Below are 19,627 nucleotides of genomic sequence, written 5' to 3'. Positions count from 1 at the left end.
AGAGAGAGAGAGAGAGAGAGAGAGAGAGAGAGAGAGAGTTTTGCTCATCCTGACAAAAAATGCATGTATAGGGACAATTCAAGATATATGAACACGAATCTGAAGCAACATTTGTATTGTATGAGAAACGGCTCTGAGCGTGCACATCTCATGTCAATTTTGTTATGATTTTGTACTGATAACACATTCATACTGGTAGCTTGTCTTTCGTCGCAAGCAATCCATGACATGCTATGGGATCCATGTAAGTAATGCATCTGGATTGTTTATGACCATACTAATTAATCAAGTTGTGATGTCGGTAGACCGCTGGTGTCGTGGGCTGCCACCTGATTTCTGCAACGACGACAAATGATCCCATTGATCATATGATGCAACAATCTGTCTGTATTGACCATATTTGTTTTGTTAGTTGGGGTTGGCTAAAGGCACACATGACAAAAAACGGGTCGATGCATGTGTGTTCCATCCCCCATGCATTTGTGCCTCCTAGTTCCAAGGAACACCATTATATGTTTGTGATGTACTGATTAATGTCAACGGTGACCGGCGTTGCGGAATGGTGCAAGCAAGCATGTATGCGCGCAGCACATGCGCGTGTGTGCAGGCAATCACTGATGTCCCTCCACACCTGTCGCACATCGATTGAGTTCGACAAACTCAAACCCGCCTTTGTTCTCTTTAAAAAGGTTTCTGGTCTAGAAATGCACATATATCTTCTCCATGGAAAAAATAAATAGAGGAGGCCTTTTCTATAGGCGATAGCGCAGGATGATACTACTTGCATATTCTGCAAGCGAATGGTTCTTTTCAGAACCTTATAAGTGACAAAACCATGCCCCATCAGCTAGCGCCGATTGAGAATATCGAACAGAAGTTCAATCCTTCATGCAAGCGCCATGGTGGTTGGGGGCTTTATAATATAAAGTTGGGATTTCTTTGTACCTTTCTTTTAAAAATCACATGGCTTTTAATTGTGCAAGCTGACATCATGTTTTTTTTTGAGGGGTAATGCCAAGCTTTATTCATGAAAATCCACATGAAGTGGGATACAACTTTGGTCATGGGGCACTCCAAACCACACATGGCACCCCAGACCTCTAGCAAGTGAGAACTTTGCTAATCTATGTGCTTCATAATTCACAGCACGACTCTCAAAAGTAAAATTACACTGAAAATTGGATGATCTAATGGCTATCTCCTCAATGATCGCTCCGTAAATCCCGTTTGATCTCCTGTTGATATCCGATACAACTTGGCTGCAATCCGACGCCACAACAAAGCTCGCAACGCCCAAGTCTTCAGCCAAAGACAGTGCTTCCCGACATGCCACTGCCTTAATAGTGGCCGGGTCTACCACCCCTTCAATAACCAAGGCGGAGCTGCCCATAAAGTTTCCCCACTCGTCCCTACATACGGCCGCTGCTGATCCTCCTATTCTTGTCAATACTCCCGCATCCACGTGAATTTTGCAACTTCCCGCTGGTGGCCTCTTAGGCCGACGCTGGCCAGGGTGGCCTGATCCCGGAGTGTTAGCTCTCCCCAGATCATTGGGCTTCAGTGCATCTGGTTCAGCAATGAAACTGATGACGAAGCCGTGGGTGGCCTGTGGACTCTGAAAGATGGACTCGTGGATGGCCTTGCGTCGTGCATGGCAAATGGCCCAAAGAGTGACAGCAGTAAGGACGAAGTGCTCATGTGATAACAGTTGCATTAGTGAAAACAGCCATTGTCTTGCACTTGGTTCCTTGTTCTATATGATTTGATGTGTGATATCCTCCTCCATAAGAGCCCACACACTTCTTGAAGATGAGCACTCTAGCAGAGAGTGACGCCAAGAGTCCCGCGCTCCACATAAGCTACATTGATCGGAGTCAGCCATGTGGCGATGTACCCTCACATCATTCGTTGGCAAAGAATGTTTTGATAGGCGCCATAAAAACATCCGAATCTTCCCTGGAACTTCCGTCTTCCATAATCTTTTCCAAGATCCCTCTTCTGCAACTGCATTTGAGGTTCCGGCCGCTCCCTCAAGCCATGCTTCCCTTCTTAACTTTGTCGCTACCAGCATTTTGTAAGCTGACTTAACTGAAAAGACTCCATGCTTCTCATAATGCCACGCCCAGAAATCAGGTATGTTACGGGTACATAATGGGATCGCAAGGATAACCTGTGCATCGATGGGCATGAAATTATCTTGAATAACCTGTCTATTCCAGGAGGCAGTAGCGCTTATGATGAGCTCGGAAACTTTGGCCGGTGGATTCGGTTTTGTACTACCATATGGGCGAAACATTCCCTCTCTAGGGAGCCAATTCTGATTCCATATTTCTGTTGCTTCCCCGTTCCCGATTCTTTTAATCAACCCCTGCCGAAGGGTGTCCCTTCCTTCAATAATAGCACGCCATACTTGGCTAGGGTGTCCACCCAACGCAGCCTCAAGAATGTCCGAGTTGGGATAATAAATGCTCTTGAGAATACATGCACTCAAGGTCTCGGGATACTGCAATAGTCTCCATGCTTGTTTTGCCAACATTGCTAGGTTAAAGAGCTCAAAGTCTTTGAAGCCTAAGCCCCCCATGCCCTTGGGTTGTGTCATCGTTTTCCATGACACCCAATGAGGCTTTCGTTTTCCTTCCTTACTTTCCCACCAGAACTTCCTGATAAGCATGTTGAGATGTTCACATAGGCCTCTGGGAAGCTTAAAACATGACATAGAAAAAACCGGCACTCCTTGGGCCACAGACTTGACTAGCACTTCCATCTCGGCCGAGGAGATTGTGCGTTCAATCCAGCCCTGAACCTTGCTCCACAGTCGATCTTTAAGGTACTTAAAAGCTCCATTCTTTGAACACCCTATGTCAGAAGGCATCCCCAAGTATTTCTCATTGAGAGTCTCATTTGGGACTTGAAGTATATCTTTAACCTCTTGTCTTACCGAGTCAGGAACACCCTTGCTGAAATATATGGATGATTTTGCATTGTTTATCCGTTGCCCCGTCGCCTGACAGTAAGTATCCAAGACATGGTACACCTCGTTAGCCCCCACACTATTTGCTTTAAAGAACAGCAGGCTGTCATCAGCGAATAGGAGGTGGCTCACTGGCGGCGCCGTAGTAGCAACCTGTAAACCACTCAAGTTGGATGACTCACTTTTAGATTTTAACAGGCACGAAAGGCCCTCTGCTGCAAGCAAGAACAAGTATGGAGAAATCGGATCCCCTTGTCGGATACCACGTGAAGGTTTAAAACTTTGAAGTTTCTTTCCATTGAACATCACCGAGAAAGTAACTGTGGATACCAGGCTCATTACTATATCAACCCACCTGGAACTGAAGCCCAGTTTAAGCATTATAGCTTGCAAGTACGGCCATTCCACCCTGTCGTATGCTTTCATCATGTCCAATTTGAGCGCACAGGACTGGTGTTTCTTGGCCTTATTCCTCTTCATGAAATGCAAGCATCCGTATGCTGTGATGATGTTGTCTGTTATCAGACGTCCCGGGACAAAAGCTGACTGCTCCTCAGATATAATTTCAGGAAGGACAAGCTTCAATCTGTTGGCGATCACCTTTGATGCAGTCTTGTACAAGACGTTGCACAAACTAATTGGACGAAATTGAGAAAGTAGCGTGGGGTTTTTTACCTTTGGGATCAGGACCAAAACAGTATCATTAATGCACTCCGCTGATTCCGTTCCTTCGACAATCCGGAGGACTGCTGAGGTGACATCTCCCCCACACGTGTCCCAATGGTGCTGAAAGAAATGCGCCGGGAAACCATCCGGACCTGGAGCCTTAGTGGGATACATCTGAAACAGAGCTACCTTGACTTCATTCTGACTATAAGGAGCATTCAGAGACTCGTTCATCGCTGCGGTGACTTTGGTAGGAACTGTTTCAAGAACCTGTTCCATATCATGCACGCCCTCCGAGGTGTACAAGTCCCTGTAAAAAGTGTTAGTCAAGTTTTCCATCTCCGGAACATTTTCTGTGAGCTCTCCATTGGGTCTCTGAAGGGCCTTGATCTGGTTCTTCCTTCTTCTGCGACTCGCCCGTAGGTGAAAAAAATACGTATGCTTATCTCCCTGCATTAACCATTCAACACGTGCTCGTTGGCGCCATAAGATTTCTTCTCTGTGATATAGTTCGGTTAGCCTTTCTATTATTTTGAGCTCAATATGAACAGGGCCAGATCTATTTGGGGATTCGCGCAACTCCTGTAGCTCTCTTTTCATGCGCTGGATCTCGCGGCGAACATTCCCAAAGTGGGTCCATCCCATGCAGACAAATCGGAAGACAAGGACTGTAGCTTGTCGCTGATTGAGAAACAGAATCCCCCGCTCCATTCGCCCATGCACCCTGGACCACGGGCTGCAGCCCCGGATCACGCTCCCAGGCGATTTCATATTTAAAAGAGCGAGGTGCCCTCCTGCATGCGTCATGCACCAGCCTCACGTAGATGGGTACGTGATCGCTTGTGGCCGCACTTTTTTGCTCGACTATGGTTGATGGAAACGCTATGGTCCAGGCCGGGTTCGCCACTCCCCGGTCAAGTCGAACACGCGTATATGTGCCTCCAGTCACTTTCTTCTCAAAGGTCCATCCTATTCCAGAATAGCCTATGTCCATAAGACCGCAAGTATCAAGCGCGTCCCTAAAAGCATCCATCTGAGCTTGGCTCCTGTTTCCAACTCCGTCGTGTTCGTGAGCATGCAGAACTTCATTGAAATCTCCTAGAACGAGCCAGGGTATATCGCTAGCGCCCACGATTCCCCTAAGCATGTCCCAAGTGTTATATCTTGCGTTTACTTGTGCTTCTCCATAGACAAAGGTAACCCTTATTTTCACGTCTGCTAGATCATCAATCACGGCATCAATATGGTACTGAGAATAACCAACAATCTCCAACTTTATTTCTTCATTCCAAAAAACTCCCAAACCACCACTTCTACCAGAATTACTAACTGCAAAACTTTTATTAAACCCTAAAGAATCAGCCATGTTCTCGGCTCTAGTTCCCTCTATTTGAGTTTCCAAGATACATAGTTCTAATAACATGCACATGCAGCTAAGTCAAGCCCTCTACAACAACCAAACCTTAACTCGGGCCTAGTTTGTTGAGGGTCAGCCCATAACCCACTGAATTGGCTAGACGCGTTAGTTAGTTGTCAAATTCTTAAACATGATCGTTACTTCGTAGACAGACCATAACTAGCATGGTTGCAAATCCTGATCCTTCCTAGTCCAAGATTCCCCGTGGATTCCTACGTCATTGTAGAAAGTAACTCTAGCAAAGCGCATAAACTATGTACATTGCGTGTGTACACGTTATGCTGATAGGAACCTAGCGAAGGCTTATTCTACTCCGTTCTCGACTTAGGTGCGCACATGCACACAGAAAATATTTTTATTTTTGGATAATAGTAAATTCCCATCTCTCTTTTCATGCTTTTATATATAAATATAGGAGAGTTGTTACATTAATGTTTGAATATCATTTGATCCAACAACCATGTTGATTCCATGCAGCTCAGTACTCCATATATTGTTCTGAGCATCCCCTCCTGCAATGAAGTAGCTCCCTAATAGACGTGTGGGTCATATCAATTTAAGGCAATGGTGTAACTTATTTACATGACCTTATTTCTAGAAAAAAAAGGATTCACACTTATAGTCTCGAATCACATTTACAATAATGAGCCACAGACATGATCCACAAAAGTACAGTCACATATAGGCCAAAAGTCATTAGATCATCATATCATAAAGCGAATTGAGTGCTTTTACCCCACATATTCAATTTATTTTAAAAATCAAAGTAATTCAGTTAGTAAGAAAAGAAGAATTTGTAAAAATAAGTAACTTCGGCGCACTTTCGTGTCAGGTTTCAAAATGTGTAAATGAAATACCATTAGGATGTTGCTCATTGTCTTTTATTATGAGTTTAATATCGGGTAGGTTTCATAATTTTTGTCAATGTTTCAATGTGTTTAGGACAATCCTGAAGACATTTCACAAGGTTTCTCAGTTTTGTGAGGCATCATTGGTCAGTTTTTTTTCTTTCACTTTTCCCTCTTCGACGCATACGACAGTTGGTAAACAAAGTGCAAATTCTTGATATGAAACAAGTCTTACTGATCCGGACACTCTACCGAACACGCATAAATTCACTAATATCACCGTTTATATATATGAAAAAAAGTAATGGGCTGCCTAACCTTAGACGGAAAGTTCTTTCAGATTTGACACGCATTAGATTAACTTATTAATATTACCCACACGCCACGTACAATAACTTAGCATCACCGATGCAGTACTAGCTATAATACAAGCATTACTTATCCATGCACTGGCAGCATACATTATAAATTCACTGCAGTGAGATGCATCCAAGTTCCCAACACTTGACTACTTCCGTCTTTTCAACGATGCACATAAAATGCTTAGGTTAGGCAGAGTAGTATGGCATCCTGCTGCTGTTATGCCCTCCATCAAACAGTTGCCCGTTCGGATGCTTGATACGGTCGCTACATGCGTGACAGCGCTCATAATCCATGTCATCACTCCTCTTGTTATCAATCTTTCTAAATATCTCATGGCACCCACCTACAACGCGACAACATCAATCACCAACACTCAACAGATATTCAAATATAAAGTTGATGGTCAGACAAAGAATATAATACATCCAAAATATAATGCTAAGCTTTTCATTTATTTTCTTGCAAAACGTCATCCAAGTGATGCTTTGTGTTAACTTAGTAACAGATCAACCTTGCACATACAAATTTGAGGAAAACAACATGTTATTTTGTTTACTGGTGCAGCAATGAGCCTGAGCCAATGATCAGTAGTACATATATATGTCGACAGTATAAAACTGAGGCCTGCTATTTCGTATGTAAGGAGTAAAACATGTTAGTTTCCCTACTTATACAGCAGTGATAAATACATGTATGTCGCAGTATAACGCCGAGGCCAACTAGTTCGTGTATGTCCAGTGACACTCTTATGTTAGTGCAATGGAAACACCCACCAAATCTTTGCAAACAGAGAATATATATAAGAATAGGCTTATATATGCCTTTGTCCCAACTGCCCATGGATTTTATGAATTGTGGATTCATTGCAAGTCTACTTATGTTTTGGCTGTCCCTTCCATCTTCCTTGCATCAGGTATCACTTCAATACTATATCAGAAAATTAACAGCTTGGCCATAGAAAAAATACATTAAGAGGGTTGAAATACATACCATAACAAGAATCATCATCAATGGTGCACACACGCAGCACGCGCATAGGCTGAGCCCTTGCATATGCTTCAAGGCTTGGAGTATGCATAAGCTCAGCAAAGCACAGCCTCTTGGTCTTTGAAGCAGTCTGCTTCTTAGGAACGGCGGTGAAATTAACATGGCCATAAATGTCCCCAGACGACTCAGAGAAGCAATTCGATAGCAGAGTCGTGGCCGACTCAAACCCGCTCTGTTTGTAACATTTTTTCAAGAAACAATTCGCGAGTAAGTTAAATAATAGTACTTCAGAGCAAGTTCAGCAAGAGATATTGAGATTGTCTAAAAAAAAGCAAGAGATATTGAGATGGCAAGAAAATAATGAGTTGTTTGCTGACCGTCTTGTTCTTCTCATTGTAGTGCGCCAGAGCAAGTTCAGCAAAGTCTTTTGCTTGTTGGCAAGGCTTGCGATCAGGAAATCGTGCTGATATTTGTGCTTCCATGTCCTCGGCGCTCAGGTGCTCCTCCCTGCAGGTACAATGGTTAATCAAGTGATTCGCTTGTAAAAATAATGACCCCAAAATATAGTTCAATTCTGCATAGATATGACAAATGAAAAGAAACCAAAAACATACAGATTATGGTAATAATGATAAAAACTGGAATCAGAGATCAGATTTTTAATTTACAGTTGATAAGGATTAACTTGTACTAGGTAGGAGTTGACCTAGATTTCCTTGTAGATGGAATAGGAGATAGTGCTATAGTGAGAAGAAGTCTCTTTAATTAATTACTTTGTGTCGCTGAACTGTATGGGGTTGAAGAAGGTGTTGTCGAGCGTGGACTTGGCGATGAGGCGCATGGCAGGGCCCATCTTCTTCTTGAAGGCGTGGAAGTCGAGCCTGTCCTGCTCCGTGAGCAGATCGCAGTCCTCCTCGCGCATGTTCTCAATGAACTCGGCGTTTTTCAGCATTGACAACTCCGCTTCTTCCGGCGTTTTACTCGGCGTGAAGGGGTGGGCGCGTGGGATCCTTCTCCACCTCCCGGGAGTCCTCTTCCTCGCCGTCGGCGCCGAGTTGGACGAGCCTTCGGCGGCCGGCGGTTCTCCTCCAGCCTGGGGATCCATCAACTCCGACCGAGACGCGAGGCGCAGAGTCGACGACCGGGGCCCGCCAGTAATAACGATTCCTTTTTTTTTAAGAAACAATAATAACGATTCCTAATAGGAATCAACTACGGGCGGGAACAACGGCCCAGCCATTAGCTGTTTCCAATCCGGTCGCTGGGTCGGTCTGTTCAATCTGCTTTTTTTTTCTTTGTTTTTCAATTTTCTACTCCCACTAGTAGAAAACGGGCCTATTGTCCCGGTTTGTAAGGGCCTTTTATTCCGGTTTCTGAACCGGGATTAAAGGGTCATTACTAATGTCCTAATCCTTTAGTCCCGGTTCTAATCAGAACCGGGACAGATGGGCCTTCACGTGGCCTGCGCGTTGAGCCCACGCAGGAGGGCCTTTGGTCCCGGTTGGTGGCACCAACCGGAGTAAATTGCACAAAACCACCACTTTAAAGGCTAGGTTTGTAGAAAACACTACGCTACATTTATTTGGCAAAAAACATTACCTCTACAGTAATCTTTTTGAAAAAACCATTGATCGGCGAATTAGAACGTTTTAAGTATGTTTATGACAAGTGGGTCCAGATTTTGCCGACGTGGCGTAACAGCTCTGCCGAAACAACGTTAGATGAGGTATTTTACAAGGAGACCCTTACATCAAAATCAGAAAAGCAATCAGGTCCATGAACGAGCTCTTCTTCGCGGACGGCATGGCCGCGCCGGCGATGCAGCCCCAACAAAGAGCTCTTCTTCGCGGGCGGCATGGCCGCGCCGGCGACGAGGCCTCAACGAAGAGCTCATCTCGGAGGGCCGAGTTGGTCGTCGTGGGCGGCGTGGCCGCCGCAGCCGAGGAGCTCTTCTTCGCGGGCAGAGATGGTCGTCGCAGGTGCTGTGGCCAAGCCGGCGAGGTGACGGCGTCCCACGTCGAGGGCAGCATGGAAGGCGATGAGCTCTTTTTCGTGGGTAGAGATGGTCGTCGCGGGCGGCGTAGCCGCGCCGGCGAGGCGGCGGCGTCCTTGGCGCTCGTTTCATGCGGCTGCGACTCTGGGCCTATCCGGGTGAGCAGGACGATTAGAGGGAGGGGAGAGCAGTCAGAGGGCAGTCTGGGCTCGCCGGCGAAGCGACGGCGTCCATGGCACTCGTTCGTTGCGTAGAGGGAGGGGAGAGAAGCTCGGCGGCATCCATGGCGCTCGTTCGTTGCACGACTACGACACAAGGTCAATCCAGGCGGCCAGTAGGAGTAGAGGGAGGGGAGAGAAACTGGAGGGGCCGCTGGGCTCGTCGGCGACGCTGGCTGTGACGACGCAATCTGGCTGTGTGACGGCGGTCAGGATCGGCTTGGGTGGGCACGCCTGTGTTCATGGGAAAGGGGATCGAGACAGGGAGTTGACTTTTCAGTGAGAGAAATAGAGGAGAATTGGAGAAGAAGAACCAGCTGACAGGTGGAGCCCATGTCCGGTTTGACGCCGTTTTGGCAGAGCCGTTATGCCACATCGGCAAAATCTGGACCCACCTGTCATAAACATACTTAATACGCTCTAATCCGCTGATCAGTGGTTTTTGCAAAAAGATTACCGTAGAGGTGGTGTTTTCTGCCAAAAAAATGTAGCGTAGTGTTTTCTACAAACCAAGCCTTCAAAGTGGTGGTTTTGTGCAATTTACTCCACCAACCGGGACCAATAGGCATCCACGCGTCAGCATTTCTATTGCTGGGGTTTTTGTTTTTTTTTTGAGGGGGGGGTTTGGGGGTTTTGGGGGGTTAATTTAGGTATTTCATATATGTGTTAGCTAGCTAATTAATAGAGAGAAGTGTCATCTCTTATATATGTCCGTGTTTGGTCGACGGTACGTACTATACTACATACGAGAGGACTAGACACGCTAGCTAGCTAGTAAGAAAACGAAGGAAACAGAAGATCATCATGAACATATATGCATACAGAGAGAAGTGATATCGACCACCTCTCCTTCTCCGAGAGATTGGTCGAACAACAAGTTCTCGTATATCTATCCGACACTACCGGCTACATATATACAATAATTATCTCTTACAAATATAATCTCCTAAATTATGGACGCATGGTCCACATAGTATTCTCTCCGTCTTTAGCGATCACGTGGTCAAGAAAGAATGCCGCCAATTCCTCTTGAATTGCTCGCATGCGATCTGGTGGTAGGAGTTCATTCCGCATCCGAAACATCTAATTTGAAGAAGGGGGTCAATACATATATATATATATATATATATATATATGAATGAATGAAACTCAACACAAATGATGCTAATAAAATAAAATTGTGAATATTGTTATTTACGCACTTCATATTGTTCGTCAGAGTAGCTCCGCTCACAGGTCGTGTGGCGGATGGACTCGCAAACGTAGTATCCACAGAAATCATTCCCTTATTCATGCCACAACCACTTTACAAGAAATAGAGGTCAATCAAACTGATAAGCAAGAATGCCAAATGGTATTGATCAAACTAGCGCTTGAATCACTAGGAGATGCGTGGAACATGCTACTATAGTACTTACTTTCGGGTGTCTAAATTCCAGCTCCTTCGGTAGTCCCGGAGCTTTTCTGGTGAATTTTCTCCAAACCCTGCCAGACAAAGAAAACAATTACTTGATATCAGAAATGAACAAAGTTGCTGATATGGTGGATAATGATCGATTTAACTTACTTCTCGAGCATTTGAGTCATGTCCACATACTCCTGGGGATCTTTTCGTTTAGAGTCTAAGACAATTACTACTCCCTGCTCAAGCCTAATCTCTAGGAGAATATAATGGTACCTGCGTACGCATGCATAACTCATCAATTACATTACTATAACCTGGACTAATATATAAGGGAAACCGAATATGCACAAGACAGTAACACTCACTTGAAGTTGTAAGAAAAGAGCATTATATCTTTGTGTTCATTTATTTTGAATGATCGTAGCAAGTTGGCCTCGGTATCTGCGGCATGAAATTTAACCTCAGTTGCATCTATGAGATATGTGTTAATGAACCCAATATCACCGACTTGTCTTTTCTTCAATTCGGCGATCTTGAATCTGCATAATATAGTGAGGATAATTATAAATACATGCAATGAAAGAGCTGAGCTATATAGAGAGACTTAATGACAGAAGTAGTAGTACTTACAGATAGTAGTAGGTGACCGTTGCTTTCTCGAGGGCCAATTGATTGAAAAACTGATAGAACTCCTCAAATGAAATAGGAAACAGATCAATTCCAACGAGGTCATGCTCCTTTTTAACTCTCACATACAAAGTACTCCTCCCCCAGACTCTCTGCAGATTTTCAAGTACCAATCATGCAATATTCACATCATCGTTGATAGAGATCTTTCATCTTTGACGAGAGGCTTCCCGTACTCGTATCTGTGTATCTGCATGTCCATGAAATCATAATGTACATCGTCGGCCAGGTAATCTCCAAGATTGCTATAACCGGGCACCATCCTTGGATCGACGATGTCGCTAGGCACCTTGAGCGGGGGGCACGATTGATTCCCTTGTTCGCCGAGCTGGGCAATTTGTTTCCCAGCTGCTCGTCGTTCTTTCATCCTTTGATCACTGACTGTACTTCCCGACCGCTCCGCTTCGGCCCATGTCTTTCCAATAATGCGCTCATAGTTGCCTTTCGGCGGAGACTTGGGTGGTTTTGCCAGGGCAGCCAGAGTGTGCTTTGCTTTCACCGGATCTACCTTCTCCTCCGGAGGTGGATGTCTCTTTGCTTTCAACCCTTGAAACCAGTCATCCACTTCGATTCACGCGATCTTCGCGTTCTCCTCCGGGGTCCTCTCGTATGGTAACTTCTCTGGAGTCTTCAGAGAAGGACCGAATCTGTATGTCCTCCCGCCTCTGGCTGTACTGCTAGACGCCGGCCGAGAAAACGGAGCGGCTGTCTTCTTTACTTGCTTACGAGGCGGAGGAGAAGGACTACAATGCGCCGGAGCAGGTGCTGGAGCGGCGGCGGGTCTCTTCCGCCCTTGCTGACGAGGCGGAGAAGGAGGAGGCTGGCTGCTCAGGCGCGCCGGCGCAGGCAGAGAAGGAGGTGGAGTGCCGCCACGCGCCGGAGAAGGAGCCGGCCGAGTGCCCTGATCGTCACTCGCCGGAGGAGGAGGCGGTGGAGGAGGCGGAGTGCCCTGACTCGCCGGAGGAGGAGGAGGCGGAGGCGTCCAGTTCGGAAGGTTGATGAGCTCCTTCCGCCATAGGCATGGAGTCTTCAGAGAAGAACCCAGCCGAGTCTCCCCTTCTCCGGTAGGATGGTCAAGCTGGAGGTCCTCAAATCCCTCCGTTTTTTCATCCACCATCACCTTAGCAATATCCTTCTGGAATTGGCCGGCAGTGAAAAGTTGGGTCGGGTTCATTAGGAAAAACAGAGCCAACAGCCGCCTTGACCTTCATATTAATCCATTGTGTCATAAGGTGGCAATTTTGAGACTCCGTGATAGCATCCACGGGATAGCTGGCAGGAGCCGTCAAGACATGCTCCGGCTGAAGCAGCTCGGTGGAAGCCACACTGCTCCTCCGCTGAGATGGCGGGGTAGCTTCAGGGGAAGCTTCGGCAAGTCATTTGCTGCGATTTGCTTCTCGTTCCTCTATCGCTTGTACCCTTGCGTGCAGCGCCTGCAGTTCGGTCTGCTGCACTTTCTTCCTCCTCTCGTGGCATTTGTAACCGCCTGCGTCCGGAAACCCAGCTTTCCACGGAATGGAGCCTGGCGTGCCTTGTGTCCGTCCAGGGTGCTCAGGATTTCTGAGGGCCTTTGTGAGCTCGTCGTTCTCTCTGTCTGGAAGGAACGTCCCTTTCTGCGCTGCATCGATATAGTACCGAAGTTTCTTGAAGGGTATGTCAAGTTGCTCGTCCGTCCAAACGCACTTCCCTGTTACAGGGTCCAAGGATCAGCCAACCCCGAAGAACCAAGTCCGGCAACGGTCTGGCCAGTTCATTGTCTCTGGTTCGATCCCTTTATCAAGTAGATCAGTCTTAGCCTTTGCCCACTTAGGCCGGCCTTTGAGGTAGCCACCTGACCCCGTGCGATGGTGAAGCTTCTTCTTCGCAGCATTTTTCTTGTTTGTCTCCGACATCTTCTTACTCTTATCCGATGTCTTGTGGGCCACAAATGCGGGCCATTGATCTCTGATCTTCTCATATTTGCCGATGAATTGTGGTGTCTCTTCTTGGTCGACAAACCTTTTCAGCTCATTCTTCCACCTCCTGAATAGCTCTGCCATCTTCTTAAGAGTAGCAGACTTAATTAATGGCTTTATAACCGGCTTCTCCGGATCCTCCTCTAGCGGTAGGGTGAAATTTGCCTTCAGCTCATTCCAAAGATCATCTTTCTGCATATCATTGACATAAGACACCTCAGGGTCTTCTTTAGCCGGCTTAAACCATTGGTGGATGCTGATCGGGATCTTGTCCCTAACAAGAACCCTGCACTGAGCAGTAAATGCATCCTTTGTCCGGATGGGTTCAATCGGTAGGCCTGAAAGAAATATGCCCTAGAGGCAATAATAAAGTTATTATTTATTTCCTTATATCATGATAAATGTTTATTATTCATGCTAGAATTGTATTAACCGGAAACATAATACATGTGTGAATACATAGACAAACAGAGTGTCACTAGTATGCCTCTACTTGACTAGCTCGTTAATCAAAGATGGTTATGTTTCCTAACCATGGAGAAAGAGTTGTTATTTGATTAACGGGATCACATCATTAGTTGAATGATCTGATTGACATGACCCATTCCATTAGCTTAGCACCCGATCGTTTAGTATGTTGCTATTGCTTTCTTCATGACTTATACATGTTCCTATGACTATGAGATTATGCAACTCCCGTTTGCCGGAGGAACACTTTGTGTGCTACCAAATGTCACAACGTAACTGGGTGATTATAAAGGTGCTCTACAGGTGTCTCCAAAGGTACATGTTGGGTTGGCGTATTTCGAGATTAGGATTTGTCACTCCGATTGTCGGAGAGGTATCTCTGGGCCCTCTCGGTAATGCACATCACATAAGCCTTGCAAGCATTGCAACTAATGAGTTAGTTGTGAGATGATGTATTAAGGAACGAGTAAAGAGACTTGCGGGTAACGAGATTGAACTAGGTATTGAGATACCGACGATCGAGTCTCGGGCAAGTAACATACCGATGACAAAGGGAACAACGTATGTTGTTATGCGGTCTGACCGATAAAGATCTTCGTAGAATATGTAGGAACCAATATGAGCATCCAGGTTACGCTATTGGTTATTGACTGGAGACGTGTCTCGGTCATGTCTACATTGTTCTCGAACCGTAGGGTCCGCACGCTTAACGTTACAATGACAGTTTCATTATGAGTTTATGTATTTTGATGAACCGAAGGTTGTTCGGAGTCCCGGATGTCATCATGGACATGACGAGGAGTCTCGAAATGGTCGAGACATAAAGATTGATATATTGGAAGCCTATATTTGGATATCGGAATTGTTCCGGGTGAAATCGGGATTTTACCGGAGTACCGAGGGGTTACCGGAACCCCCCCCCCCGGGGGTTATTGGGCCTACATGGGCCCTAAGGGAGAAGAGGAAAAGAGGCAAGAGGTGGCCGCGCGCCCCTCCCCTCCCTAGTCCGAATAGGACAAGGAGAGGGGGCTGGCGCCCCCCTTTCCTTTCCCTCTTCCTCCTCTTTCCCCCTTCTCCTTCTCCAACTAGGAAAGAAGGGAGTCCTACTCCCGGAGGGAGTAGGACTCCCCCTTGGCGCGCCCTCCTTGGCCGGCCGCCCGCTCCCCTTGGCTCCTTTATATACGAGGGCAGGGGGCACCCTAGAACACACAAGTTGATCTTCGTGATCGTTCCTTAGCCCTGTGCGGTGCCCCCTTCCACCATATTCCACCTCGGTCATATTGTAGCAGTGCTTAGGCGAAGCCCTACGATGGTTGAACATCAAGATCGTCACCACGCCGTCGTGCTGACGGAACTCCTCCCCGAAGCTTTGCTGGATCGGAGCCCGGGGAGCGTCATCGAGCTGAACGTGTGCCAAGAACTCGGAGGTGCCGGAGTAACGATGCTTGGATCAGTTGGACCGGGAAGACGTACGACTACTTCCTCTATGTTGCATCAACGCTTCCGCTTCGGTCTACGAGGGTACGTAGACAACACTCTCCCCTCTCGTTGCTATGCATCACCATGATCTTGCGTGTGCGTAGGAATTTTTTTGAAATTACTACGTTCCCCAACAGTGGTATCAGAGCCAGGTTTTATGGTTTGATGTTATATGCACGAGTAGAACACAAATGAGTTGTGGGCGATATAAGTCATACTGCTTACCAGCATGTCATACTTTGGTTCGGCGGTATTGTTGGATGAAGCGGCCCGGACCGACATTACGCGTACGCTTACACGAGAGTGGTTCTACCGCCATGCTTTGCACACAGGTGGCTGGCGGGTGTCAGTTTCTCCAACTTTAGTTGAACCGAGTGTGGCTACGCCCGGTCCTTGCGAAGGTTAAAACAACACCAACTTGACAAACTATCGTTGTGGTTTTGATGCGTCGGTAAGACTGGTTCTTGCTTAAGCCCGTAGCAGCCACGTAAAACTTGCAACAAACAAAGTAGAGGACGTCTAACTTGTTTTTGCAGGGCATGTTGTGATGTGATATGGTCAAGACGTGATGAGATATAAGTTGTTGTATGAGATGATCATGTTTTGTTGAAGTTATGGGCAACTGTCAAAAGCCTTATGGTTGTCTCTCTATTGCATAAGATGCAAGCGCCAAATAATTGTTTTACATGATCGCTATGCGATAGCAATAGTTGCAAGAGCAATAGTTGGTGAGACGACCACGTGACGACACATTGATATAGATCAAGATGATGGAGATCATGGTGTCATGCCGGTGACGATAGAGATCATGACGGTACTTTGGAGATGGAGATCAAAGGCACAAGATGATCATGGCCATATCATGTCACATATTTTTGCATGTGATGTTTATCTTTTATGCATCTTATCTTGCTTTGTTTGACGGTAGCATTATAAGATGATCTCTCACTAAATTTCAAGGTATAAGTGTTCTCCCTGAGTATGCACCATTGCCAAAGTTCGTCGTGCCCAGACACCACGTGATGATTGGGTGTGATAAGCTCTACGTCCATCTACAACGGGTTCAAGCCAGTTTTGCACATGTAGAATACTCAGGTTAAACTTGACGAGCCTAGCATATGCAGATATGGCCTCAGAACACTGAGACCGAAAGGTCGAGCGTGAATCATATAGTAGATATGATCAACATAGCGATGTTCACCATTGAAAACTACTCCATTTCACGTGATGATCGGTTATGGTTTAGTTGATTTGGATCATGTGATCACTTAGATGATTAGAGGGATGTCTATCTAAGTGGGAGTTCTTAAGTAATATGATTAATTGAACTTAAATTTATCATGAACTTAGTCCTGGTAGTATTAGCATATCTATGTTATAGATCAATAGCTCGCGTTGCTTCTTTCATATGTTTATTTTGATATGTTCCTAGAGAAAATTGTGTTGAAAGATATTAGTAGCAATGATGCGGATTGGATCCATGATCTGAGGTTTATCCTCATTGCTGCACAGAAGAATTATGTCCTTGATGCACCGCTAGGTGACAGACCTATTGCAGGAGCAGATGCAGACGTTATGAACGTTTGGCTAGCTCAATATGGTGACTACTTGATAGTTTAGTGCACCATGCTTAACGGCTTAGAATCGGGACTTCAAAGACGTTTTGAACGTCATGGTCCATATGAGATGTTCCAGGAGTTGAAGTTAATATTTCAAGAAAATACCCGAGTTGAGAGATATGAAGTCTCCAACAAGTTCTATAGCTAAAAGATGGAGGAGAATCGCTCAACTAGTGAGCATGTGCTCAGATTGTCTGGGTACTACAATCGCTTAAATCAAGTGGGAGTTAATCTTCCAGATAAGATAGTGATTGACAGAATTCTCTAGTCACCATCACCAAGTTAGTAGAACCTCGTGATGAACTATAGTATGCAAGGGATGACGAAAACGACTCCCGAGCTTTTCATGATGATGAAATCAATGAAGGTAGAAATCAAGAAAGAGCATCAAGTGTTGATGGTTGACAAGATCACTAGTTTCAAGAAAAGGGCAAAGGGAAAAAGGGGAACTTCAAGAAGAACAGCAAGCAAGTTGCTGCTCAAGTGAAGAAGTCCAAGTCTGGTCCTAAGCCTGAGACTAAGTGCTTCTACTTCAAAGGGACTGGTCACTGGAAGCAGAACTACCCCAAGTGATTGGCGGATAAGAAGGATGGCAAAGTGAACATAAGTATATTTGATATTGATGTGTACTTTACTAGTGTTTATAGCAACCCCTCATATTTGATACTAGTTAAGTTGCTAAGATTAGTAACTCGAAACGGGAGTTGCAGAATAAACAGAGAGTAGTTAAGGGTGAAGTGACGATGTATGTTGGAAGTAGTTCCAAGATTGATATGATCATCATCACACTCTCCCTATACTTTCGGGATTAGTGTTGAAACTAAATAAGTGTTATTTGGTGTTTGCGTTGAACATGATTTGATCATGTTTATTGCAATACGGTTATTCATTTAATTTAGAGAACAATTGTTGTTCCGTTTACATGAATAAAACCTTCTATGGTCATACACACCAACGAAAATGGTTTGTTGGATCTCGATCGTAGTGATACACATATTCATAATATTGAAGCCAAAAGATGCAAAGTTAATAATGATAGTGCAACTTATTTGTGGCACTACCGTTTATGTCATATTGGTGTAAAGCGCATGAAGAAACTCCATGCTAATGGACTTTTGAAACCACTTGATTATGAATCACTTGGTACTTGCAAACCATGCCTCATGGGCAAGATGACTAAAACGCCGTTCTCCGAAACAATGGAGTAAGCAACAGATTTGTTGGAAATCATACATACTGATGTATGTAGTCTAATGAATATTAAGGCTTGCAGCGGGTATCATTATTTTCTAACCTTCACAGATGATTTGAGCAGATATGGGTATATCTACTTGATGAAACATAAGTCTGAAATATTTGAAAAGTTCGAAGAATTTCAGAGTGAAGTGGAAAATCATCGTGACAAGAAAATAAAGTTTCTACAGTCTGATCGCGGAGACAAATATTTGAGTTACGAGTTTGGTCTTCATTTGAAACAATGCGGAATAGTTTCGCAACTCACGCCATCTAGAACACCACAGCGTAATGGTGTGTCTGAACGTCGTAACCGTACTTTATTAGATATGGTGCGATCTATGATGTATCTTACCGATCTACCACTATGGTTTTGGGGTTATGCATTAAAGACAGCTGCATTCACGTTAAAAAGGGCACCATCTAAGTCCGTTGAGACGACACAATCTGAACTGTGGTTTGGCAAGAAACCAAAGTTGTCATTTCTTAAAGTTTGGGGCAACAATGCTTATGTGAAAAAGTTTCATCCTGATAAGCTCAAACCCAAATCGGAGAAATGTGTCTTCATAGGATACCCAAAGGAGACTGTTGGGTACACCTTCTATCACAGATCCGAAGGCAAGACTTTTGTTGCTAAATTCGGAATTTTTCCAGAGAAGGAGTTTCTCTTGAAAGAAGTGAGTGGGAGGAAAGTAGAAAACTTGATAAGGTAATTGTACCTTCTCCCTTATTGGAAAGTAATTCATCACAGAAATCTGTTCCAGTGACTACTACACCAATTAGTGAGGAAGCTAATGATGATGATCATGTAACTTCAGATCAAGTTACTACCGAATCTCGTAGGTAAACCAGAGTGAGATCCGCACCAGAGTGGTACGGTAATCCTGTTCTGGAGGTCATGTTACTTGACCATGACGAACCTATGAACTATGAGGAAGCGATGATGAGCCCAGATTCCGCAAAATGGCTTGAAGCCATGAAATCTGAGATGAGATCCATATATGAGAACAAAGTATGGACTTTGATTGACTTGCCCAATGATCGGCAAGCCATTGAGATTAAATGGATCTTCAAGAGGAAGACGGACACTGATAGTAGTGTTACTATCTACAAAGCTAGAATTGTCACAAAAGGTTTTTGACAAGTTCAAAGTGTTGACTACGATGAGAGTTTCTCACTCGTATCTATACTTAAGTCTGTCCGAATCATGTTAGCAATTGCCGCATTTTATGAAATCTGGCAAATGGATAAACAGAACTGCATTCCTTAATGGATTTATTTAAGAAGAGTTGTATATGATGCAACCAGAAGGTTTTGT

The 19,627-nt window shown here is 45.0% G+C and overlaps 1 pseudogene; it reads left to right on the top strand.

Annotated features, from left to right (window-relative positions):
• The window catches only part of LOC119316035, a 12,077-nt pseudogene extending 9,069 nt beyond the window's left edge, over positions 1-3,008 (top strand).
• Positions 3,009-19,627: the final 16,619 nt, after the last annotated feature.

Source organism: Triticum dicoccoides, chromosome 6A (genome assembly GCF_002162155.2).
Source record: "Triticum dicoccoides isolate Atlit2015 ecotype Zavitan chromosome 6A, WEW_v2.0, whole genome shotgun sequence".
Classification (NCBI taxonomy): Eukaryota; Viridiplantae; Streptophyta; class Magnoliopsida; order Poales; family Poaceae; genus Triticum; species Triticum dicoccoides.
Note: the sequence above shows the minus strand (reverse complement) of the source record. Positions and strands in the feature narration are given on the sequence as shown.